The 25,269-nt window shown below is 41.1% G+C and overlaps 1 protein-coding gene and 1 long non-coding RNA gene across 5 annotated transcripts in view; one reads left to right on the top strand and one right to left on the bottom strand.

Annotated features, from left to right (window-relative positions):
- The window catches only part of LOC136165509 (uncharacterized), a 77,168-nt gene extending 71,288 nt beyond the window's left edge, over positions 1 to 5,880 (bottom strand). For all 3 annotated transcript variants that reach the window (XR_010662533.1, XR_010662534.1, XR_010662532.1), the window contains exons 1-2: positions 5,751 to 5,880; positions 3,897 to 3,968 (exon numbers count right to left, since the gene is read on the bottom strand). This is a non-coding gene — a long non-coding RNA (uncharacterized lncRNA). The remainder of the gene's footprint in view (positions 1 to 3,896; positions 3,969 to 5,750) is intronic.
- A 34-nt stretch (positions 5,881 to 5,914) lies between these two features.
- The window catches only part of CYFIP1 (cytoplasmic FMR1 interacting protein 1), a 104,120-nt gene continuing 84,765 nt past the window's right edge, over positions 5,915 to 25,269 (top strand). The window contains exon 1 of one of the 2 annotated variants that reach the window (XM_065932003.1): positions 5,915 to 6,056. The gene's annotated coding sequence lies outside the window, so the exon portion shown is untranslated. The remainder of the gene's footprint in view (positions 6,057 to 25,269) is intronic. The other variant, XM_065932002.1, reaches the window with a different exon arrangement.

Below are 25,269 nucleotides of genomic sequence, written 5' to 3' on the forward strand. Positions count from 1 at the left end.
CACAGAGGTCAGAAATTCCCCTGCAGGATTCGCCATGCCCGGGCACCGCACTGCTGTCATGAGCCTCCAGCCCCTTACCCAAGTTAATCCACTGTTCCTGTCAGCAGTCTGAGTCAGCACTCTGATGCAGAAACCAGTCCCTCCGATAACCCCCAGACAAGCTGAAACACTACACAACTTCCTTCCACTCTAAGGGAGGGATCAGGAATTAAGTGACTTCCTCTATCTGTAGCGTGCCTTTGTTGGGGGTGGGCAAGGGTGATTGCAAATGCCATGACATTTTTGTCTGGAATGTTTTGAGTGCTGCTATTTCTTGATTGGGCATTTGGCTGTTGCAGATTCTTTAACTGGTTTCTAGAGTTCTCATTCTTGCCTGGCGAATCCCACGGACAAAGGAGCCTGGTGGGCTACAGTCCCTGGGGTCGCAAAGTGTCGGCCACGACTGAATGACTAACACACATACACACAGAGTTCTCATAAAGCTACTGAGGTCAGTGTGATGTTTACTTGATGTTTCTGTGAGGAAGTGAGCACCTGGAGCTTCCTACTCTTCTTTCTTGATCACATCAACCAATATTATCTTCTGTACCTGGTAAAATTTCTTTTCTTTTTTTTTTTTCCACCCCTGTACCTGGTAAAATTTCTTCGTGATAATACTTGGACAGTAATTATTTCCCTTTTAATATTAATATTTCATTGTACAAATACAGAACAATTTATCAACTTTTCTAATTATATTCTTTGAGTTGTTTATAGTTTTTTGCTTTTATGATTGATTACTCATGTACAAGCCATTGTGCAGATATAAATTTTCTTTTTGGGTAAATACATACAAGTTGGATTATGCTATGTACCATATGTATATGCTATGTAGCACATATATACATATATATATGTACATATATATATATATATATACACACACACACACACACATATATACACATATAACTTGATAAGAGACTTCCAAAGTAGTTTCTTCTTTGAATACTGGAGTGGGTTGCCATTTCCTTCTCCAGGGGATCTTCCCAACCCAGGGACTGAACCTGGGTCTCCTGTACTGCAGGCAGATTCTTTACCAACTGAACTACAAGGGAAAGCTATACACACACACACACACACACATACACATATAACTTGATAAGAGACTTCCAAAGTAGCTTCTTCTTTGAAGTGTCCTATTTTTGCTTGGTTGGCATTTTATTGTTGATTTGTAGGGGTTCTTTGCATATTCTGGGATCAGTTGTCTGTGTGCCAAGACTATCTTCAAGTCTGGCACTTCACTGTCTTAACACTGTCTTTTGGTAAGAAGTTTTAAAATTTCTGACCAAATCATTTATAACTTTTTTTTAAAGGTACTGACCAAAGAGGTTAGTACATTTTCTCTTCTAAGACATCTTTTCCAACCTATATTCTAAGGTTGTAAAATTACTCTCTAGTTTCCTTCTAGAAACTTTGTATCTTTAGCTTTCATGTTTAGGTCTATGATCCATATCAAATTAATTTTTGTGTGTGATGTGGGCAAGGAGATCAACTTTTTCCACATAGTTATACAATTAGCACCATTAAAAATACTTCCCTTTGTCCATTGAATTCCTTTGGAATGTTTATTAAAAATCAACTGACTATAGAGGTGTGGGCTTGTCAATCTGTTTGGGCAGAATGTCATAGACTGGGTAGCTTACAAACTACAGAAATTTATTTCTCACAGAGTCTGGAGGCTGGGAAGTCCAAAACCAATGTACTGGAAGATCTGGTCACTGGTGAGAGCCTACTTTCTGCTCACAGACCTGTAACCTCACATAGTGGGAGAGATGAAGAGTCTTTCTGGGGTTTCTTTTCTATAGGAACTAATGCTATTTGTGAGGGCTCTATTCTCTTTACATATCCACTTTTCAAATACCAACACATTGGTGTATTAAGTTTCCACATATGAATTCTGAGCAGACACAAATGACAGGGACAGAGTAAAGGGACAAAGTAAGTAATGAAATAGTCAATCCCACTGGAGGACTGTAAGAAAAGAAAAAAGCATGGGAGACCCCTGCAAGTTAAGTTAAAAGTGAAAGTCACTTGGTTGTGTCCGACTCTTTGCGACCCCATGAACTGTAGCCTGTCAGGCTCCTCTGTCCATGGAGTTCTCCAGACAGAATACTGGAGTGGGTAGCCATTCCCTTCTCTAGGGGATCCTCCCAACCCCGGGACCTAACCCAGGTCTCCCACACTGCGGGCAGATTCTTTACCATCTGAGCCACCAGGGAAGACCCTCTGTAAGTTAATGATCACTCAAGAAAGCAGGTTTCCTTAACCACAAAACCAAGCAGGCTTCTTAAGCAGCAAAACCATGCAATAGAAGCATGAGACAAAAACAATAAAACAATGATGGCATGAGACCCACATTTTGTCCTGTGAGCTCAGTAAGTTAATGATCCTTACGACATGCTCTTTGCACACATTAAAAAAAAAAAGTTAAAAAAAAAGTTATGGGAAAGTGAGATTTCAGTGAAACACCATTATTGTACTGAGACCTGAAATGATATTCCCTAGTGGCATGACAGTCCTGGCTTGACCATGTAGGGACAAGAAAACTTTCTTGCCAAATGTGGAGAAGGAGCTAATGATGGAAGTTTGACAGCTACTCAAGAATAAGGAAGAATGTGGTCTCCCTCCCCCACTTTCCTCTGATTATAAAACTGTAGCCCACTAAGTTCTCTGGGTGCATTCCCTCTCACTCATCTGCTTATAAGCCTCACAAGTCTCCAATTCTAAAATATCACTTTTTATCTACCATTTTGCCTCTCACTGACTTCTTTCTGTGCTGAGATATAAAGAACTGGAATCCCTGGGAGTCCCCTGAAATGACATCTAGAAGTTTCACAAACATTCAGTCTATAGCAGGGATTTTTTTCTTACAATTCTGTTCCATTGGTTTATTTGTGCATCAAGTCAATACTATACTATTACTGTGGCTTTGTAAAATTGGTGTTGCTTCTTTCTTAAAGTTTTATAGAATTCACCAGTGGAACTATACACCCTTGGATATTTTCTTTATGGGATGGTTTTAAATTACAGATTCAACTGATTTCTTCTACCAGTGTAGAAGCCATTGAATCCTCCCACATTGCAGATGGATTCTTTACCAGCTGAGCCACAAGGGAAGCCCAAGAATACTGGAGTGGGTAGCCTATCCTCTCTCCAGGAGATCTTCCCAACCCAGGAATGGAACTGGGGTCTCCTGCATTGCTGGCAGATTCTTTACCAACTGGGCTATTAGGGAAGCCCCTGTTAATCCCAAACTCCTAATTTATTCCTGTGGGGGGCGGGGGTGGATATTCTTATTTGTTCATCTGTTTTCTAGTTCATTGACTTCTGTTCTTATCTTTATTATTTTTTTACTTATACTTTCTTTGGATTTAATTTGCTTCTGTTTTTCTAACTTTTTTGAGGTAGAAGTTTAGGTAATTGATTTTAAACTTTTCTTGTTTCTTTTCTTTTTCTTTTTTTCTTTTTGTTTCTTACTATGTGTATTTGATATATTAACTTTCCTTCTGAACATTCATATTGCTGCATCTCACAAATTTTTATTCTTTTCATCATTATTTAGTTCAATATATTTTCCAATTTCCATTGTGATTTCTTTTTTGATCAGAAGAATATTTAGAAGTATATTATCTAGCTATGTAATATTTGGGCATTTAAAAAGTTACCTTGGACTTCTCTGGCGGTACAGTGGATAAGAATCCACCTGGCAATGCAGGGGACATGGGTTTGATCCCTGGCCCATGAAGATTCCACATGCCCCAGAGTAATAAAGCCCATGCCTCACAACTACTGAGCCTACTCTAGGGCCAAGCTGCAAATACTGAGCTTGTGTGCCACAACTAAAGCCCAAGTACCTAGAGCCCATGCTCCGCAACAGAAGCCACTGCAACGAGAAGCCCGTGAACTGCAAGGAAGGCCCAGCGCAGCTGAAAAATAAAATAAATAAATAAAAAATATTTTAAAAGTTTCATTTTTATTGCATTTTCATTCAATTTCATGATGGTCAGAGAAATTTCTGTATGATATCAACACTTTGACATCTACTGAGACTTGTTTTACTTCCTAACATATACTTTGTGCATGATATTTGAAAATTGTAATTCTTCTCAGTAATACCTTGAGGGTTCAGCATAAATATTTTGAACATCTCTCATCAAATACAACATATTTTGTGTTTTGTTTTGTGTGTGTGCGGCTTAAGGGTAAATCAGTCAACTGCTTTAAAATTTTTCTGTATCTGTACTTATTTTGGTGTCTGCCTGTCACATCAATTCCTAAGAGAGGGGTGTTAAATATCTAATTGTGAGTATCTGTATGCCTATTTCTTCTTCTGACTCTATCAATTTTCCACAGCTTATTCTCTAAAAATTGTCATTTTTTTTGCTGAGTTAATTGACCCATTTATCTTTACCCAATGTCCCTTTTAATTTCTGGTCATACTAGTTGTCTTGAGTCTACTTTGATATTAATACAGTCACTGACATTTTTATGATTAGCATGGGCAAGGTAGATGGTTTTTCATCTTTTAAAATTTCAACCTCTTTGTTGTCCTCATATTTAAGGTATGTTTCTTTTAAACAGCCATGTATTTATGCTCTGTTTTTGTCCAATGTGACAATTTCTTTGTTTAGTTCATTTACATTTAATGTAATTACTGTTACAGTTGGATTGAAGTCTAACAGCTTGCTCTTTGTTACATATGTGCTTTTTGCTCCTTCTTTGCTTTCTTCGGATTTGTATTTTAGCATTCCATTTAATTTCCTCTCTTGGATTTTTTAATTGCTTATTTTTCATTAATTGCTCTAGGGGATTACAGTATTTTTAAATTATCACACTATACCTTGAATATGTATTTCACCACTTCACTTACAGTATAAAACAAAAACAAAACAGCCCTTGGGAATTTAACTTTGAGACTCAGCCCTGGGCTGAAAATGTGTGGACTAGCTGGGAACCAGAAAGTCACTCAAAACCCATGTTGGAGTGAGGGACCTCCAGGAGCTTCTAGAAAAAGTGGTCTCTGAATATTTAGACAACTGGTAGATTTTGGTTTAGTCAGGTTTCATTTGCTGTAACTCTGCATCATCTAGAAGACAGCCAGGAAGTAATGAAACTTCTTGTGGTTTTCAAAGGCTAATGGACTGATACCTGCTGCTCATCTTTATTGCTCTCCCTTAGGACAGGTTGGGAGGTGGTGGTGGTGATGGGGAGCGGGGGTAGTTTAGGGAAAAATTTCTCCCAAACATGCTTGTGACAAGCTTACCCCACTTGGCCTCTCTCAAGTTTGTGTTTGTGGGCTAGTTCGTCAGATTTCTGCTCTCAGCTATTCCCACAAATCTGCGCACGCCTTTGCCCCTGGCTTAGAGGGGACACGCGATCACTTCAGAGGCCAAACCGGATCATTTTCTCCCGGTTGGCTGGGTTCTGGCAGCGAGTCCCAGTCGCACCCCGCACCTGGCCGCCTGCAGGCTCCCGCCCGCGGAGCTCAGGTGTGAGTACCTCCTCCTTGGTTGTGGGGCGCCAGGCCACGGCGCCTGGGTGTCCCCCTAAGTTCGTTCTGAGGCTCATCTCACTTGCCGCCCGTACCTCACGGAGGCCCGGGACAGGGTGCGCCCTACACGCTCTTTTTACGGCCCAAGCTGGGCACTTCCCACCGGGAAGCCCCCACCTCCCTCCCGCCCGCGGTCCCGAGGACTAGCTGAGGTCACCTCGGCCGGCAGGTGGCCCTCGAGGTTCTCTTCCCTGGCGAGCATTTCCGACAGCCGGAGGGGCCTGGAGCCCCCGGGGTCGCGGGAGTGAGCGCAGCGCCGAAGAGCTAGCCGACTGGCCGAAGGCCGGGGCGTGGAGGGAGGAGCGCCAGGAGGAAGGGGCCGAGCCGGGAGAGCCCCCGCCCCGGGAGGAAGGGGAGGAGGCCGGGTGTTTCCTGGCGCATTCCCGGCCCGCCCGAGTGACTCACTCGGTCAGGAAACTCCCAGGGCCCGCCCGGGACCCCCGAGCAGCCGCCGCGGACCCAGGTGAGGAGCGCTGCGGCCCCCTTCCCGCCCCGGGGTCGGGGCCCGCCCTCGGAGCCTGGCCGGCCCAGAGCTGGGAGGTGGCGGCGTCGGGCCGGGGCCCCTCAGGCAGCCGGGACTTGGATCTCCGCGGCGCGGCCTCCCGGGCGGCGCGGCCTCCGGGATCACTCCGGCCCGGGAGGCGCGAAGCCATTCCCCAGCTTCCCTGGCGCGCGGCGGAGTTGCAGTGGGCAGGGTCCGTTGGGATTTTGCAGTTATTGTTTGAAAGTACGGAGCAGGCAGTTTGTGCTGAGGTCGTGCTCTGTGCCCCTGTCTGAGGGAAGGAGAGACTGACCGAGCGAGACCATTTTGCAGATTCTTGGAGAGAGGAGTTTGGGGCTTTGTTAAGGAGCCGGGATTGTTACGTGGGCAGCGCGGTTCAACACAGCCAGATTGAGTTGTATATTTTAAGCCTCAAATGCGTGCTCCTAATTCGCAGCGCTTGGTGGGTGGGAGAAAAGGGTGGAAGAATAATTTGGAAATGGGGTTTAAGAAGCGCTTTCTAACCCGAGAGAGACGTCCGGAGCGCGTCCACCCTAGCGTTCTGTCTGAACCGCGGGATAGCGATTTGCTTATGAAGCCGGGTGCTGGACGGTCTCCGCTTCTGTGGAGTCTGAGACTTGGGAGTTTCCTTCTCCAGGAGTGGAGAGAGGGTGCTGTGCGCCGCGCCGCTCAGGGTGTTGTCAGAGCTTGGTGAGTTGGGTGGTGTTTCTTGGCCATTGGCAACGTGATTCCGTCGACGACCCGTGATTGAAGCAGCAGCGTTCTCGGAGTTGCAGCTCAGGTTGCTCTGCCTGACAATTCCCCAGCAGCTCCAGCGGCTCCGGGCTCGCGCTGGAAAATCCTGCTCGGCCGCGGCCAGGGCCTGTGAAGCCGCGCGCCGGTGCCCGCCGTCCCTTCTTCCTGAAGGCCTTCAGTGGTTTTTCGGGTAAAGCGCAGATCTACCCGTACTGAGCCTGAAGAAAGTAATCAAGTTTTAAATGAACGTGGGCCAAGGCAAGTTTGCATTTGTGGGAACTCACTTAGGAAGATGGTGCCAAACACAGCCTTCACGCAGCGGCATCTCTATGCCAGAGGTGAACAGGGAAATGTGGAAAACATTTCCGGTATGAAAACATACGGCCCTCAAAGAAAAGTTACTCGCCAAGTGTTTTTGTGTGTTTATTTAAATTAATTTTAGGTTGACATATAGTAATTGACTTTGTGATAAACAGTCTGAATTTTAACAAATGCTTAGTGTCTGGTGACTTACAACCACAGTCAAGATACAGAGCAGTTTTATCATCCCTTAAATCCCTTTCTGTCCTTTTGTAGGCAACTCCGTTTTCCACTCCTGACCCTTGATCTGCTCTTCATTCCTACAGTTTTGCTTTTTACAGAATGTCATATGTAGTTTTGGAGTGTGGTTATTTCACTCAGCATAACGGATTTGCGATTCATCCATATTCTAGTTTGTCCCTGAGGGGTAAAGACGTTAAAGTTTGAAACATGTGCCTCTAGGATACAACCTGAGCTAGTCAAATAACACTTTTAATTTATGAGAAGAATTACAACACTTAAGCTTATTAAAAATTCAAGCAGTACTCCACTACATATACTAAATGTGAAATTCTCTCAGTAAGTCTCTCTTGGTATGTAGCCTTTTCTGTGCATAGGTTTTATTTTTGTGTATGTTCTTTTAATGACAGCAAGATTACATTGCATGTATTGTACCTTTTCACTTAATGTTCTTGGATTATTTAAAGATCTTGGAAATATTAACATGTTGGCATATATATTATATATACACACAGATATTCTTCATTCCTTTTAATGACTATAGTATAGTGCTTTATGGTTAGATGTATGATAATTTATTTAATCAGCCCCTAGTTAACTGACATTAGTTTGCATTTGTCACCACCATATTCTGGGAAAGATTGAAGGCAGGAGAAGAGGATGACAGAGGATGAGATGGTTGGATGGCATCACTGACTCGATGGACATAATGAGTTTGAGCAAGCTCCGGGAATTTGGTGATGGACAGGGAAGCCTGGAGTGCTGCAGTCCATGGGGTCGCAAAGAGTCAGACAGAACTGAACTACTGAACTGAACTACCATATTCAGTGCTTGTGTCTATATCTTTATGTATATACTTAGGTTTATCATTCTGGAAGTGAATGAGGGTTTAAATAAAAGCTAATGTATCTTTTAAGTTGGTTTAAAACTCAGCATTCAAAAAACTAAGATCATGGCATCTGGTCCCATCACTTCATGGCTAATAGATGGAGGGAAAAATTGGAAACAGTGGCAGATTTTCTTTTCTTGGAGTCCACAATCATTTAAGATGGTGACTGCAGCCATGAAATTAAAAGATGCTTGCACCTTGGAAGAAAAGCTATGACAAACCTAGACAAAGTATTAAAAAAAAAAAGCAGAGACATCACTTTGCTGTCAAAGGCAAAGCTGTGGTTTTTCCAGTAGTCATGTACAGATGTGAGATCTGGACCATAAAGAAGGCTGAGCACTGAAGAATTAATGCTTTTGAAATGTGCTGGAGAAGACTCTTGAGTGTCCCTTGAACAGCAAGGAGAGCAGACCAGTCAGTCCTAAAGTATTCAGTCCTGAATACTCATTGGAAGGACTGATGCTGAAATTGAAGCCCCAGTACTTTGGCTGCCTGATGGAAAGAGCCTACTGATTGGAAAAGACTGATCCTGGGAAAGATTGAGGGAGGAGGAGAAGAGGGCAACAGAGGATGAGATGGTTGGATGGTATCACTGACTCAGTGGACATGAACTTGAGCAAACTCTGGGAGATAGGGAAGGACAGGGCAGCCTGGCGTGCTTCAGTCCATGGGATTGCAAAGAGTTAAACACGATTTAGCGACTGAACAATAGCAACATTTCTTGAGTACTTTGCTTCAGTGTTGTTTTGTATGTGTGCATGTTAAGGTACTTCAGTCATGTCTGACTCTTTGCAACCCATGGATTGTAGCCTGCCAGGCTCTTCTGTCCATTGAATTGTTCAGGTAAGAATACTAGAGTGGGTTGCCATGCCCTGCTTCAGGGGATCTTACCAACCCAGGGATGGAACCCGTGTCTCTTATGTCTCTTGCATTGGCAGGCACGTTCTTTACTTCTAGCGCCATCTGGGAAGCCCCAGCATTGTTGTAGGCCAGGATTACTTTTCCTGTAAAGGTCCAAATAGTGATTATGTATAGCTTTGCAGGCCATATGGTTTCTGTCACAACCTCCCCAGTTTCACTACTGTAGCATGAAGTCAACATAGACAATTCATAATGGATGAGTGTGTCTGTATTCCAGTAAAACTTTACTTGTGGAACAAACCGTAGACTGTAGTTTGCTAACTCTTGAGTACTTTACATACTAACTAGTCTCACAACCCACAAAGATGGGTGCAATTATTATTCTCACTTTATGGATGAGGAAAATGACAAAGAGGTGAAGTGTGTGCCTGTTAAATGTCTGGGGACTTTTCTGATGGTCCAGTGGCTGACTCCTCGCTCCCAATGCAGGGGGTCCAGGGTTCGATCCCTGATCAGGAAACTAGATCCTCTATATTTCAACTAAGAGTTCACATGCCACAACTATTAATAAGACCCAACGCAGCCAAATAAATAAATAATTTTTTTAAAAAGTTAGCATGCCTGATAAGAGCCAGACTTTGAATCCAGCCTTCTGACTAGTAAGTTAAAAACTAGAAAGAAGCTGCCAAAGATGCTTTCTCCAAAATATTAGACCTTGGGACCTGAGCCTCATACACTTACTGAATCACTCACCTGTGATTTTTGAAGGCACTGTGCTTGCTCGGGTGCCACTCCAGGATCACTGCCTCTGCTCCTCAGTGGGCCAGTGTCCCCTCAGCGCCTCAGAGTGTGACAGTCTTGTGTCTTGGCTTTTGATCTGAGTTTTAATAGTACTAGTTTATAGAGGGGTCAGCTCAGTCAGCGCCTGGGACTTTGGCAAGTGAGATCAAGTTGGGTCCTGGCAAAGCTACTATATATGTCTGCTATAATATGATCACCTGAGCCCTGATAGGTATGTTAGTTGGACTACCTTTGACCATTTTTCTTCTTTGGTAACATGGAAAAAGCACCTATTAGATTCTTAAGAAGATCAAAGGAGATAGTATACATAGGAATGTATTGTTAATATTCATGCTTTGGCTTCTAAAGCTTTTATATATCTTGTCCTAGCTATTCATCATTTTTGCAACGGAAGACGTAGAGCATGGATTAATAACATATATATAATAATTAAAAAACTATTTTAGCCAGGGCAATAAGGTCAGAGAAATAAATAAAAGGCAGATTGCAAAGAGAAAATTGTCCCTTTTTGCAGATGGTATTATCAACATAGAAAATCCAAGGAATCTATGAAAAAACTATCAGAATTAGTATGTGAAGTTAATAAGGTCACAAAATACAGTCAACGCATGTAAATCAGTCTTATTTCTATATACCAACAATGTGCAATTAGAAAGTAAAATGTTTAAAAATAACTATTTTCAGCAGCTTCAAAAAATCAGATACTTAGATATAAATTTAATAAAACACATACAGGATCAATAAGCTGAAAACTGCAAAATGCTAATGAATGAAACAAAGCTCATGTAAATAAATGAAGAGGCATGTATGGGCATGAGTTGAAATACTCAGCATAGTAAAGATGTCACTTCCCTCCAAGTTGATCTATAGGTTTAACACAATTTCAATAAAATATTGCAGCAAAAGAAAAAATCTTAACTTTATATTGAGGTACAATGTACATACCATAAAATTATCTCCCTTAAGTGTGCAGTGATTTTTAGTAGATTTATGGAGTTGGACAGCACCATCATAACATATATATCACCCCAAAAAGATCACTCATGATGTTAATCTCCATTCCTAGCCCCTATTCCTGCTAATCAGTAATTTGCTTTCTTTTATAGATCTACCATGTCTGGACATTTAACGTGAATGAAAGTGTATAATCTGTGTTCTTTATGTGTAACTTTCTTCACTTAGCATAATGTTTTTGGAGTTTATTTCTGATCTAGTATGTACCAGCATTTTATTCCTTTTTTGTTGCATTGTATTCCATTGAATAGATATATCACATTTTGTTTAACCATTCATTAGATTCTTTTTTTTTTTTTGCCTGTTATGAATAACTGCTGCTATGAAGACTCACGTTCAAGTCTTTATGCAAGCCTATATTATAATATCTTTTTGATAGAAATCTAGAAGTGTTCTTGCTGGGTCATAAGGTATTTTTGTTTAATTATTAGAAGTCACAGCAGATTGTTTTTATAGATAAAAGACAAACTGACTCTAACATTTCTATGAAGGAGGAAATAAACTGCAGTAGCTGAAAAAATGTTTTAAAAAATGGGAAAAAAATAAATTGGGGAGATATTGCCTGTTTTTTTTTTACTATAATAAAGTATAAATAGCCTAAAGTTTACTGTTTTAATCATTTTAAGTGTACAGTTTAGTAGCATTAGATACATTTACATTGTTGTACAGCCATTGCCACCATCCATCCCCTGAATTCTGTCTTCATCCCAAACTGAACCTCTGCACTTATTTTTTTTTATTGAAGTATAGTTGATTTACAGTGTTTCTGATATACAAAGTGATTCCATCTTTTGTGTGTGTGTGTGTGTGTGTATAAATATATACACATGTGTATATATACATATACAGGTCTATTTTTTTCAGATTTTTTCCATTATAGATTATTATAAGATATTTAATATAGTTCCCTGTGCTATACAGTGGGTCCTTGTTTATTTTATATATAGTAGTGTGTATCTGTTCATCTCAAATTCCTAATTTCTCTCTTCCCCCCGTACCCTTTAGTAACCATAAGTTGTTTCCTATGTCTGTCTTTACCCATTTAAATACTAACTCCCCATTTTCTCATTCCTCTAGCTCCTAGTAGCAACCATTCTACTTCCTGTCTATGAACTTGACTATTCCAGACACCAATTAAGCACTGCTATGGCTTAATATAACTATGAACATTGGTGTACACGTATCTTATTGAGATGCTGTTTTCAGTTCCTTTGGTTATATACCCAGAACTGTTATTGCTGGTTATATGGTAATTAAATGTTTAATTTCTTTGAACAGTTGTCATGTTATTTTCCTTAGCAGCTTCACCAGCATTTCTGTGTACCAGCAATGCACAAGGATTCCAATTTCTTCACATCCTCTCCAACACTTGTTATTTTCCTTTTTTTAAAAAATAATAACCACCTTAATGGGCATGAAATAGTGTCTCATTACAGTTTTGACCAACAAAGATCCGTCTAGTCAGGGCTATGGTTTTTCCAGTGGTCATGTATAGATGTGAGAGTTGGACTGTGAAGAAAGCTGAGTGCCAAAAAATTGATGCTTTTGAACTGTGGTGTTGGAGAAGACTCTTGAGAGTTTCTTGGACTGCAGGGAGATCCAACCAGTCCATCCTAAAGGAGATCAGTCCTGAGTGTTCATTGGAAGGACCGATGCTGAAGCTGAAACTCCAATACTTTGGCCACCTGATGCAAAGAGTTGACTCATTGGAAAAGACCCTGATGCTGGGAGGGATTGGGGGCAAGAGAAGAAGGGGATGAGAGAGGATGAGATGGCTGGATGGCATCACTGACTTGATGTACATGAATTTGAGTAAACTCTAGGAGTTGGTGATGGACAGGGAGGCCTGGTGTGCTGCGATTCATGGGGTCACAAAGAGTCGGACACGACTGAGCAACTGAACTGAACTGAACTAAATGATTAATGGTGTTGAGCATCTCTTCATGTATTTATCTGCCATTTGCATATCTTCTTTAGAGAAATATCTGTTCAAATCCTTTGTCCATTTTTTAATCATGTTGTTTCTTTTTTTTCATGTTGAGTTGTAGGAGTTCTTTATACATTTTGGATAGCAATCCCAAATGTATACACAATTGGCAAATATTTTCTCCCATTCTTTAGGTCTTTTAACTCTCTTGATAGTGTCCTTGGTGCACAAAAATTTTTAATTTTCATGTCTAGTCTAAAAAGTTTTAGACTAGATAAAATTTTTATCTACTTTTTCTTTTGTTGCTAGTGCTTTTGGTGTCATAGCCGAGAAATCATTGCGAAATTGAGTGTCATGAAGCTTTTCTTCTTAGAGTTTTATAATTTTAGCTCTTCTGTGTAGGTGTTTTGTTCATTTGAGTTAATTTTTGTATATAGTGTGAGGTGATGGTCCAGTTTAATTTTTTTGCATATGGATATCCAGTTTTTCCAGCACAATTTGTTGAAGTCAATCTTGGGCTTCCTTGGTGGCTCAATGGTAAAGAATCTGCCTGCCAATGCAGGAGACATGGGTTTGATCCCAGGTCCAGGAAGGTCCCACATGCTGCAGAGCAGCTAAGCCCATGTGCCATGTGGCACAACTATTTAGCCTGTGCTCTAGAGCCCATGGGAGCCGCAACTACTGACCCCACGTGCTGCAGCTGTTGAAGCCTGCACGCTCTAGAGCCCATGTTCCACAACAAGAGAAGTGACAGCAATGAAAATCCCTTGCACCACAACTAGAGAATTGCCTCATTCTATGTAACTAGAGAAGAATCCTGTGCAGTAATGAAGACCCAACACAGCCAAAAATTAAAAAAAAAAAGGAAGGTCCTTCTTTCAGTGAATGGTCTTTACACCCTTTTTGAAAATCATCTGATCATATACACAAGCAAGAGTTTATTTTTGGGCTCTTTATTCAGTTTCATTGGTCAATGTGCCAGTCTTTATGCCAGTATCACAGTTTGATTATTTTAACTTTATAGTAAGTTTTTTTTTTTTTTTCCATAGTAAGTTTTGAAATCAGTAAAAGACTTTCAGCTTTGCTGTTCTTTATCAAGATTGTTTTGGCTATTCTGGGGTTTTTTGAGATTCCATATTATTTTAAGATGAGTTTTTCTATTGCAAAAAAAAAATGCTGTTAGAATTTTGATGGGGATTACATTGAATTTAAGGATAGCTTGAGTTATACTGACATCTTTTTTTTTTTTTGGTTGTTCCACGCTGCTTGGGGGATCTTAGTTCCCCAACCAGGGATCAAACCCAAGCCCCTGTCAGGGAGAACAAGAAAGAACTCCCAACCACTGAAACACCAGGGAATTTTGTATATTGTTATCTTAACAATATTAAGTCTTCCAGTTCATGAACATGGAATATCTTTCCATTTATTTGTGTCTTTAATTTCTTTAATCAGTGTTTTGTAATTTTTAGTGTATGAATCACTCACCTCCTTAGTTAAATTTATTCTTAAATTTCTTCTTAAATTTATTTTCTTTTTGATGCTATTGTGAATGGAATTATTTTCTTAATCCTTTTGGAACATTTATTACTAATGTATAGAAATGCAGCTGATTTTTATGTGTTGCTTTTGTATCCTGTAGCTTTACTGAATTCATCTATTAGCTCTAACAGGTTTTTTGTGAAATCTTTTGTGAAATCTCTACCTAGATCATGTTCTCTGTGGTATCATGTATTCCAAAGTTGTGTTGTTAGTTGATTAGGTTTATAGTTGTCACATCTCTCTGATGGAGTGACTATTTTATTATAATGTTTCTAGTAATAATTTTTTGTTTCAAGTCTATACTTCTAATATTAATATAGCTGCTCTGGCCACTTTTGTTTTCTCTTTGCATGGTATATCTTTTTCCATCCTTTTGATTTCACCCCCTTGTGTCTTTGAATTTAAAATTTCTCTCTCATTGGTAGCATATAGGGCTTCCCAAGTGGTGCAGTGGTAAAGAATCTGCCTGCCAATGCAAGAGATGCAAGAAACATGGGTTTGATCCCTGGGTTGGGAAGATCCCCTGGAGAAGAAAATGGCAACCCACTCGAGTATTCTTGCCTGGGAGATTCCATGGACAGAGGAGCCTGGGGGGCTGTAACCCATGGGATCACAAAGAGTCAGACCCGACTGAGCAGCCGCAGGTGGCGGGTACTTGGTTCATGGTTTTTCCCATTCTGTCATTGTCTGCCTTTGGATTGTCCATTTTCACTCAGTGCAGGTACTTATATCTTAGGGTTCACATATGCCTTTTTGTTACTTGTTCTCTGTAATCTTATATCGGGAGACCCTTTGGCCCCAGTGAGGAGCTTAGACACAGCAGCTGTGTAGGAGCCAGTAGAGAACCTAGCACCGTGAATGGCCTGAGTTCAGGCTGCCTAATAAGATGCCAGTATTCTTGCTTGGAGAAGTCCATGGACTGTATAGTCCATGAGGTCACAAAGAGTCGGACACAACTGAGCGACTTTTAAAAAAAAAGTAAGATTCTAGAGCATTCTGGGGGTAAGCTTTGCATTTATATGATTTTTTTGTGTTAAAGCCTCTCAAAACTTGGTCTCAAAAATACAGGAATGTGTTTCTTTACCTTTTTTACCTTTGTGTTGGTTTGAGCCTGGTATACACTTGTGCTGTTGAGCATTCATTTACGCACCCACCCCCCCAAACTTTGTCATGACTGCCTTACTTCGTGCAAGACTATGGAGAGAGAAGCCACAAGCCAGGCCTTAAACTGTGGCATTCAGATTTTTTAATTGTGAATAAGACACATGGACAGTGATAGCTACTGTGACTTGAAACAAGCATATTTGTGATTTGTATTTATATCTCAGAATTGGAGTAGCCAAGGTTGTCAGGTCCTGTTCTTTACTCTCTTGGGGGAATTTTGCTCCATGGGAGAGAAAAACCGGTGCTTAGAGAGCAGTGAGTTCCATCTTGGAACTTGATTTGATAACCAGAATTTTATGTCTTGAGCTAGCATGGTTGTTCCTTGTGCCCGTTCGTCCTGACTAGGAGGATGGAGGTAGGCGACGCTACATCTTTGAAGATATTCACAGAAGAAGGTACACTTTGCTGTGAAGAACCACACAGGCCCAGGTCAGAAGTGGTGATGAGGATTTACATTATATTTAAATCCCTCCCTAAAGCTCAAGTTACTCAAGCTGTTCCATTTTAAAGAATTTTCTTCTTTTCCCACAAATCCTGCCTGTAAGGACCAGTCTCCACAAAACCAACTAGTGTTACAACCACCTGGACTCTTGACTCATTGGGGTTGTCTGTCCCAGGGGTCATGGAATAACTAAGTGTGTGAAATCAAGCAGACTTGTGCATGTGCGTGATATTTTCAGATTCTGAAGTCAGCTTTGCTTCTGCCCTGGAGACCACATTCATAAGAGTTTTGTACATGGCAGCTGTATTTCTTCCTTTGCTTTAATTGGGGTGGGGGGGGAGTGTGTATTAGTCAGGATTCTCCATAGAAACAGAGCCATAGGGTATATGGAAAGATTTATTTTAAGGATTTGACTCACGTGATTGTGGAGGTTGGCAATTCTGAATTCAGAGTAGGCAGGCTGAGACTGGGAGAGCTGATGTTACAGCTCCAGTCCAAAGGTCCTCTGAAGAAGAATTCCTTCCTCTTTGGAGAACCTCATTTTCTTCTTTTAAGGTCATCAACTGTTTGGATGAGGTCCACCCATGTTATGGAGGGTCACCTGCTTTACTCAAAGTCTGCCTATTTAAATGTAAATCACACCTAAGAAATAGCTGCACAGCAACATCTGAACTGATGTTTGACCAAAAACCATATTATGCCATAGCATAGTCAAGGTGGCACATAAAATAACTCATCATAGGGAGTAGTTTTTACTTTGTATTTTAAGTTTTCACTTTATTTGGCTGCATTGCGTCTTAGTTGCCACTGGGTCTCATTTGTGGCACTTGGGATCTTTGCAGAGTCTTAGCCACTGGACTACCAGGGAAGTTCCAGTAATTTTCGTTTCAGACAGTTGCCTCCTCCTGCAAAGATTGGCTTCAAGGTAAGAACCATGCAAAGGGTGGGAGGGGAGGGGGACAGTCCTTGCCCTCTGGAACTGTCAGCCGAGGGAGGGAAAAACCAACACTGCCCACCCTCCCTCCGCCAGGATTGTGTCACTGAGCAGCGTTGCACACAAGCTCTGAGAGGCTTGGACCCTCTCCGTGGCCACAGATGCCCTGACAGACACCAGGGATGGACAGAGCAGGGTTAGCCTACTCTGGGAAGCCTCTGCCAGGATGGCCAAGGTCTGGGGCAGCTCCCTTGGAAGGCGTGACGTCCTGCCCTGCACTTCTGAGTGTACCTGAACCATTTTCGAATGTGCTTTTAAGGAGCTCTGTACCTCAGGAGCTTGTGTTGTGGTTTAGAGTGACTGGGGGCTGTCCTACTGGACAGCAGTCCCACTGGCTCTCACAGAGGGCCTGCCCCGTCCTGAGGCCTCTGTCCTTGGCACGTAGGTGGCCACAATCTCACCATGTTTTCACATGGCCTTCCCTCTGTGCCTGTCTGTGTCCTGATCTCCCCTTCTTATAAAAGACACCAGTCACATTGCATTAGGACCCACCCTATTAACCTCATTTTTCTTTAACTGCGTCTGTAAAGACCCATCTCCAAATAGAGTCAGTCTGAGGTACGAAGAGTTAGGACTTGAAAGGGGAACGCAGTTCAGCCCCAAGCAGTTCATTTAGTTAGTGATGGGGTGCCTGTGAGCCTCGGGAGCCATTGGCTCCTACTGCTCCTTAAGGATCTGGCAAGGAGGCGGGGGCAGATGTGTTGCTCTCAGGGAGACTTTGTTCCTCTTTGTGAGGCAAAATTACAGACACTCCCGCATTTTATTCTGTCACTTCGAAGGATTATATGGTATACCGTTAGGTTGGAGACTACTACCCTAAGATGGCCTCAGAACTGGCTGGTTCCCCGTTGATTGCAGCCCCTCGCTGTTCCCCAGCCTGTGGTCCCTGCAGCTGGCAGCTCCCAGGAAGTATGGGCGAGAGACTGCAACCTCAGAATCAAGAGGTGTATGTGGGCGCGTGCCTGGCCACCCAGCTCACCTAGTCAGGGCAGGTGTGAGGGTCTCCCTGGCAATTATCGTCTGTTTCAGTTGCAGCCAGCTCATACCCTAGCTCCCTAGGCATCCTGGGGTGCTGGGCAGGAGGAGCCCACTTCCAGGATTTTATGGTGTTCTGAATAAGGTACAGGCAGACATCATATAATTAATTGCTCTTGGCTTTATTTCACTTCTCAGATCGTGTATTTTTTACAAATGGAAAGTTTGTGGTGATCCTACATAAAGCAAATCTGTTGGTGCCACTTTCCCTTCAGCATTTGCTCACTTCATGTGTTTGTGTCACATTTTGGCAGTTCTTGCAATATTTTAAACTTTTAAATTATTTTTATATTTGTTAGGTTGATCTGTGATCAGTGATCTTTTTAAAAATTTTAATTTATTTATTTATTTTGGCCATGCAGCATGTGAGATCTTAGTTCCCTGATCAGGGATCCAACCCTTGCATTGGAAGTGCAGGGTCTAAACCACTGGACCACCAGGAAAGTTGCTATGATCAGTGATCTTTGATGTTATGATTATGCTATGTTATGTTATTATTGCTGCAGGCTCAGTAGTGGTTAGCTTATTTTTAGCAGTAACATATTTTTAAATTAAGGTATATACTTTGTTTTTACTTTTTGAAGAGACACAACCATTATGTAGTCTCTCAATACCAAGATTCTGAGCTGCTTTTATAGTACCACAATGGCATGCTTTTTAAAATATATTTCTAGCACCCTTATTATTTTCCCTCCAGTATTGTCTTCTAACACTCTTGGTTGACATTCCTATGGGACTCGGCCTGTCTCCTCTGCTATCACAGGGGAACCCTACACATTATTTCTAACTCACAAGTAATACTAAAGTACAGTGAATTTCTGGTCTTGGTAAGTACTGTTGTCAAAAATACAGTCTTGAATTTCTTGTGCACAATGTTAAATAAAAATATTCTACTGTTTTACTTAAAAATACGGTCAAGTTTGAGTGGTGGCAAAAGAGATATGGGACAATTGGGGCAGTGCAGCATGAATCACACTCAGCACTTTTGTGTATCAGCCACTATTATTTAGACCAAGTCTGTACATTATTTTTGGGCTTCACAGGTGACTCAGTGGTAAAAGAATCCGCTTACCAATGCAGGAACCGCAGGAGACATGGGTTCGATCCTTGGATGGGGAAGATCCCCTGGAAGAGAAATGGCAACCCACTCTAGTATTCTTGCCAGGATAATCCCATGGACAGAGGTGCCTGATGGTCTATAGTCCATAGAGTCTCAAAAATAGTTGGACATAACTGAGCACACACATACATTATTTTTTAAGAAATAATGCTATCACACACTTAATAGGCTACAGTATAGTGTAAACATAACTTTACATGCTCTGGGAAACCAAAAATGTTGTGTGACTCCCATTACTGAAGTATCTGCTTTACTGTGATGGTCTGGAACTAAACTCTCAATATCTCCAGAAATATACAGGTACTTACACTTTTCAGCTTTGTAGTAGCCTGAAAATGTTTGTTTGCAAAACTCTTACCTCTTGAAGGCTTTCTAAGTATCACAGGGGAAAAGAAGATGTAGACAACTAGAACTATCCAGGAAGGAACTTTAAATAAGGTGGCCTCAGGGCCCAGTGGCTATAAGCAGAGCCACTAGCTGCTACATCATTCTAGCTCAGTCTGAACCCTGAAATCTCACATTTATGTATATTAAACTGTTCATTGAGGGCAATTCCTTAATGTGCAGAGGCATGGAAAATAGTATTATGAACCCTCAATAGTGGTCTGAGCTCTCCTGTGACCCCTGCCCCATACTGTGCTGTTGTGAAAGCAGTCCCAGAAGCAGCATCTTATCTCAGTCACAAGCATTTCAGTACATGTCTCTGAGAGAGAGTTTTGCTGCTATTTTTCTGGGCCAGAAGTGGAAATGGTTTTATATTTTTAAGATCTCTTGCTATTTTGTATAAGCTGGTTTCTTCAGATCCTAAAAATTTGGGAAGTGTAAAATTTTAAGTAATTGAAGCTAAACATTTGGAATGTATGTATATTTTAAACAAAGCCCACTACTCTGCAGTTGTACTGCTCTGAAACACTTGATTATAGAACGAAAATGATCACTGCTGAGGGCTGAATTGCCTGAGGATGTGGGGTCCTCAGCCCAGATTTCCTTTGGGTCAGAAGCTTTCTTCAAGAGTGCAGGACTCTGGGCAGACAACAGGGATTTCCAAGGCAGATGCTCAGACTGGAAAGATGTGTTTTATTCTGAAGAGATGACTTTACATGTGGACATCACCAGATGGTCAATACCAAAATCAGATTGATTATATTCTTTGCAGCCTGAAATGGAGAAGGTCCATACGGTCAGCAAAACAAGCCTTGGAGCTGATTGTGGCTCAGATCTTGAACTCCTTATTGCAAAATTCAGACTTAAATTGAAGAAAGTAGCAAAAACCACTAGACCATTCAGGTATGACCTAAATCAAGTCCCTTATGATTATACAGTGGAAGTGGCAAGTAGTTTCAAGGGATTAGATCTGATAGACAGAGTGCCTGAAGAACTACGGACAGAGGTTCGTGACATTGTACAGGAGGCGGTGATTAAAACCATCCCCAAGAAAAAGAAATGCAAAAAGGCAAAATGGTTTCTGAGGAGGCCGTACAAATGGCTGAGAAAAGAAGAGAAGTTAAAGGCAAAGGAGAAAAGGAAAGATATCCATCTGAATGCAAAGTTCCACGGAATATCAAGTAGAGAAAAGAAAGCTTTCCTAAGTGATCAATGCAAAGAAATAGAGGAAAATAATAGAATGGGAACGACTAGAGATCTCTTCAAAAAATTATAGCTACCAAGGGAACATTTCCTGCAAAATGGGCACGATAAAGGACAGAAACGGTATGGACCTAACAGAAGCAGAAGATACTCCGAAGAGGTGGCAAGAATACACGGAAGAACTGTACAAAAAAGGTCTTAATGACCCAGATAGTCGCAATGGTGTGATCACTCACCTAGAGGCAGACATCCTGGAGTGTGAAGTCAAGTGGGCCTTAGGAAGTATCACTACAAACAAAGCTAGTGGAGGTGATGGAATCCCAGTTATTTCAGATCCTAAAAGATAATGCTGTTTAAGTGCCACACTCAATATGCCAGCAATTTTGGAAGACTCAGCAACGGCCACAGGACTGGAAAAGGTCAGTTTTCATTCCAATCCCAAAGAAGGGCAATGCCAAAGAATGTTCAAACTTCCACACAATTGTATTCATCTCATACGGTAGCAAAGTAATGCTCAAAATTCTCCAAGCCAGGCTTCAACAGTACATGAACTTCCAGATGTTCAAGCTGGGTTTAGAAAAGGCAGAGGAACCAGAGATCAAATTGCCAACATCCGTTGGACCATAGAGAAAAACAAAGAGAATTCCAGAAAAACATCTACTTCTGCTTTATTGACTATGCCAAAGCCTTTGACTGTGTGGATCACAACAAACTGTGGGAAATTCTTCAAGAGATGGGAATACCAGATCACCTTACCTGCCTCTTGAGAAATCTGTATGCAGGTCAAGAAGCAACAGTTTGAAACCAGACATGGAACAACGGACTGGTTCCAAATTGGGAAAGGAGTACGACAAGGCTGTATATTGTCACCCTGCTTATCTAACTTATATGCAGAGTATATTATGCAAAATGCCAGGCTAGATGAAAAACAAGCTGGAATCAAGACTGCCGGGAGAAATATCAATAACCTCAGATATGCAGATGACACCACCCTTATGGCAGAGAGTGAAGAGGAACTAAAGAGCCTCTTGATGAAAGTGAAAGAGGAAAGTGAAAAAGCTGGCTTAAAACAACATTCAGGAAACTAAGATCTTGGCATCTGGTCCCATCACTTCCTGGCAAATAGATGGGGAAACAATGGAAACACTGACAGACTTTATTTTCTTGGGCTCTAAAATCACTGAAGATGGTGACTGCAGCCATGAAATTAAAAGATGGTTACTCCTTGGAAGAAAAGGTATGACCAACCTAAACAGCATATTAAGAAGCAGAGACATTACTTTGCCAACAAATGTCTGTCTAGTCAAAGCTATGATTTTTCCATTAGTTATGTATAGATGTGTGAGTTGGACTATAAAGAAAGCTGAGCACCGAAGAATTGTTGCTTTTAAACTGTGGTGTTGGAGAAGACTCTTGCGAGCCTCTTGGACTGCAAGGAGATCAAACCAGTCAACCCCAAAGGAAATCAGTCCTGAATATTCATTGGAAGGACTGATGCTGGAGCTCCAATACTTTGGCCACCTGATGCTGGGAAAGATTGAAGGCAGAATGAGAAGGAGACGAGAGAGGATGAGATGGTTGGATGGCATCACCAACTCGATGGACATGAGTTTGAGGAAGCTCTGGGAGTTGGTGATGGACAGGGAAGCCTGGTGATGGACAGGGAGTTGGGAACAGTCCAATGGATTCCAAAGAGTCGGACATGACTGAGCGACTGAACTGAACTGTGTGCAAATGTATAGCCTGATTTGGGTCACAGCAGTGAGGAGTCACTCTACAGGTGTTTTCAACATTTTTCATTCTTTCCTTTATGTTCACAAGAAGTTTTCGGAGGGATATTCCATGTTTTGCTGTTTTAAAATAAATTCACACTTTAAAAAATTGCAAAAATAAAAATACCTCAATGCCTGTGTGTGTTTCCTGAGGGTAAGGATATTCTTTTGCAAACCCACAGAACAATTACCAACTCTGGCCCTTTATAGAAAAAGTTTACTGATCCTGTCCTAGAGAACCCATTGCATCTATTATTGTGCAGGAATTTTCCTCACAGTTTACCATAACAAAGACCCTGTTTAGGGAACCTCAGGAGACAGCGCACAGATTGATTCATTCATTCAATGGAATATATATATCTGTCAAAACAGTGCTTCAGAGCAGTATGTGACAGTATGGATCATTTTAGTAATAGTGAAGAAAATAAATCAGACAGTTAAGAACAGCATGATACTCTTTTGTAAAGACTGAATTTTAAAAGTCCTTTTCTGAGAATGTATATAGGTGAAGTACAGCTTATATACACAAAAGGGCAGGGGATTTATGTCCAGGTGGGATTTGCTGTGTGTAACAGTCAGGACCTTGGCTTTTGTTGTGGATGGTGGTTCACCTGTCCTTATGCCATCATTTTAACATAACGAGGTGCGAGTGGGCCAGAGTCTGGGAACTGTTTCTCTGAATCTCAGGATTACTTTCAAGTTAAATCTCTGAGATTACTGGCTGTCTCAGAAGTGTTTCTCAGATGGGCAATTGTTTGACTTCTGACAGAGGTCAGCAGTTTGCTCAAGTAGGGACTGTGAGTTAGAAACTGCTTCATTCCCTAATGGCATCATGGGGCTGGTCGAGTTCTTCCTACTTGATAAATTTATAACTGAAAGATTCCAAAGGGAAAAGGCTGAGAAGTTGATAATGGTAAAAATATTTTAAACTGAGTTTTCAAAGAAAAAAGTAAGTGACTTAAGAAGGCAAGTAGTCTGACTGGGAAACATTTTTGTAGCAACTTTCACAGTTTTAATGTCTCTACTATCAGAAGTAGATGTATAGTGAGTACCTGCCACATTGATGAGGAAAACACTGAGGTTTCAAAGGACAAAAATAACAAGAAAATAAACCAAACTGGCAAGTCATAGCAGAAAAAAAATGGGTTACTCTATAAAAATTTGTTTAAATTCCTTAATAGGAATAAAAGTAATACAAATTAAAAGAACATTCATTTTATTTTTTTAATATTCCAGTTTGTAGTTTTTATTTTTATTTTTAAATTTTTATTGGAGTGTAGTTGATTTACAATGTGTCAGTTTCAGGGATACAGCAAAGTGGATCAGTTATACAGGTACATATATCCACTCTTTTTTTTCCTACATTCTTTCTCCCTGCAGGCTGTTAGAGTGTGCTCTACAGCAGCAGGTTCTTACTTATTATCTATTTTATATATAAGCACATTTAGATGTGGTTCCGCTTATTAAATTGTAAAAATGAAAGTGATGCCTGGATGCTGTCCATGCTGGTATCTTTGGGACGCTGTGGGATCCTCACTCAAATCCACCTGTAGCTTTTTAAAAATTGAGAAATAATTGACATGCAACATTATGTTAGTTTCAGGTATACAATATAAAATGATTTGATATATGTACCTATTGTGAAATGATCACCACAGTACATCTAGTTAACATCTGTTACCTTCACAGTCACAAAAAATTTTTTTTCTTGTGATGAGAACTGTTAGGAATCTGTTTTCTTAGCAACCTTCAAATACGCAATGCAGTATTATTAACTACAGTCACCATGCTATACATTACATATGCATGACTTGTTTATTTATTTTTATAGCTAGAGGTTTGTAGCTTTTGACCCCCTTACCCAGTTCTCCCACTCCACACCTCTGGCCACCACCAATCTATTATCTGTCTATGAGCTTTGTTTTCTTTTTAAGATTCCACATGCAAGTAAGATCATAGGGTATTTGTCTTTCTCTAACTTGTTTCACTTACCATCACATATATCTTGGCTCCTGTAAATAATACTACAGTGAACATGGGGTACAGATATCTTTTTTTGTTGTCCGTGCTGGATCTTCAGTTGTGGCATATGGGATCTAGTTCTCTGACCAGCGATCAAACTCCGGCCCGCTGCACTGGGAGCACAGAGTCTTAGTCACTGGACCACCAGGGAAGTCCGGATATTAGTGATTTTGTTTCCTTTGGATAAATGGCCAAAAGTAGGATTGATGGATCATCTCCTGCAGCTTTGAAGACAGACATTCATGGGATTTAAGAATCCCCTCTTGGAAAAAATTAAAAAAGAATCCCCTATTGGAAGAAGGAGATATATGTATGCTGCTGCTGCTAAGTCGCTTCAGTCGTGTCTGACTCTTCGTGACCCCATGGACTGCAGCCTACCAGGCTCTTCCGTCCGTGGGATTCTCCAGGCAAGAGTACTGGAGTCGGGTGCCATTGCCTTCTCTGGTATATATGTATACCTATGGCTAATTCATTTGATGTATGGCAGAAACCAACACAATATTGTAAAGCAATTATCATTCAATTAAAAAAAAAAAAAGAATCCACTCTTGGGGTGTGCTGCCAAGAAAGTCATCTGAAAACAGACACCCCTTGGTATCCACCAAAGATTGATTCCAGAAACTTCTGTGGATACTGGAATCCACAGATGCTTAAGTCATTTATATAGAATAGAAGTTGTACCATGAATACAGTCAGTCCTCTGTATCCCAGGTTTTGTGTCTGTGCGTAAGG

Source organism: Muntiacus reevesi, chromosome 3 (genome assembly GCF_963930625.1).
Source record: "Muntiacus reevesi chromosome 3, mMunRee1.1, whole genome shotgun sequence".
Classification (NCBI taxonomy): Eukaryota; Metazoa; Chordata; class Mammalia; order Artiodactyla; family Cervidae; genus Muntiacus; species Muntiacus reevesi.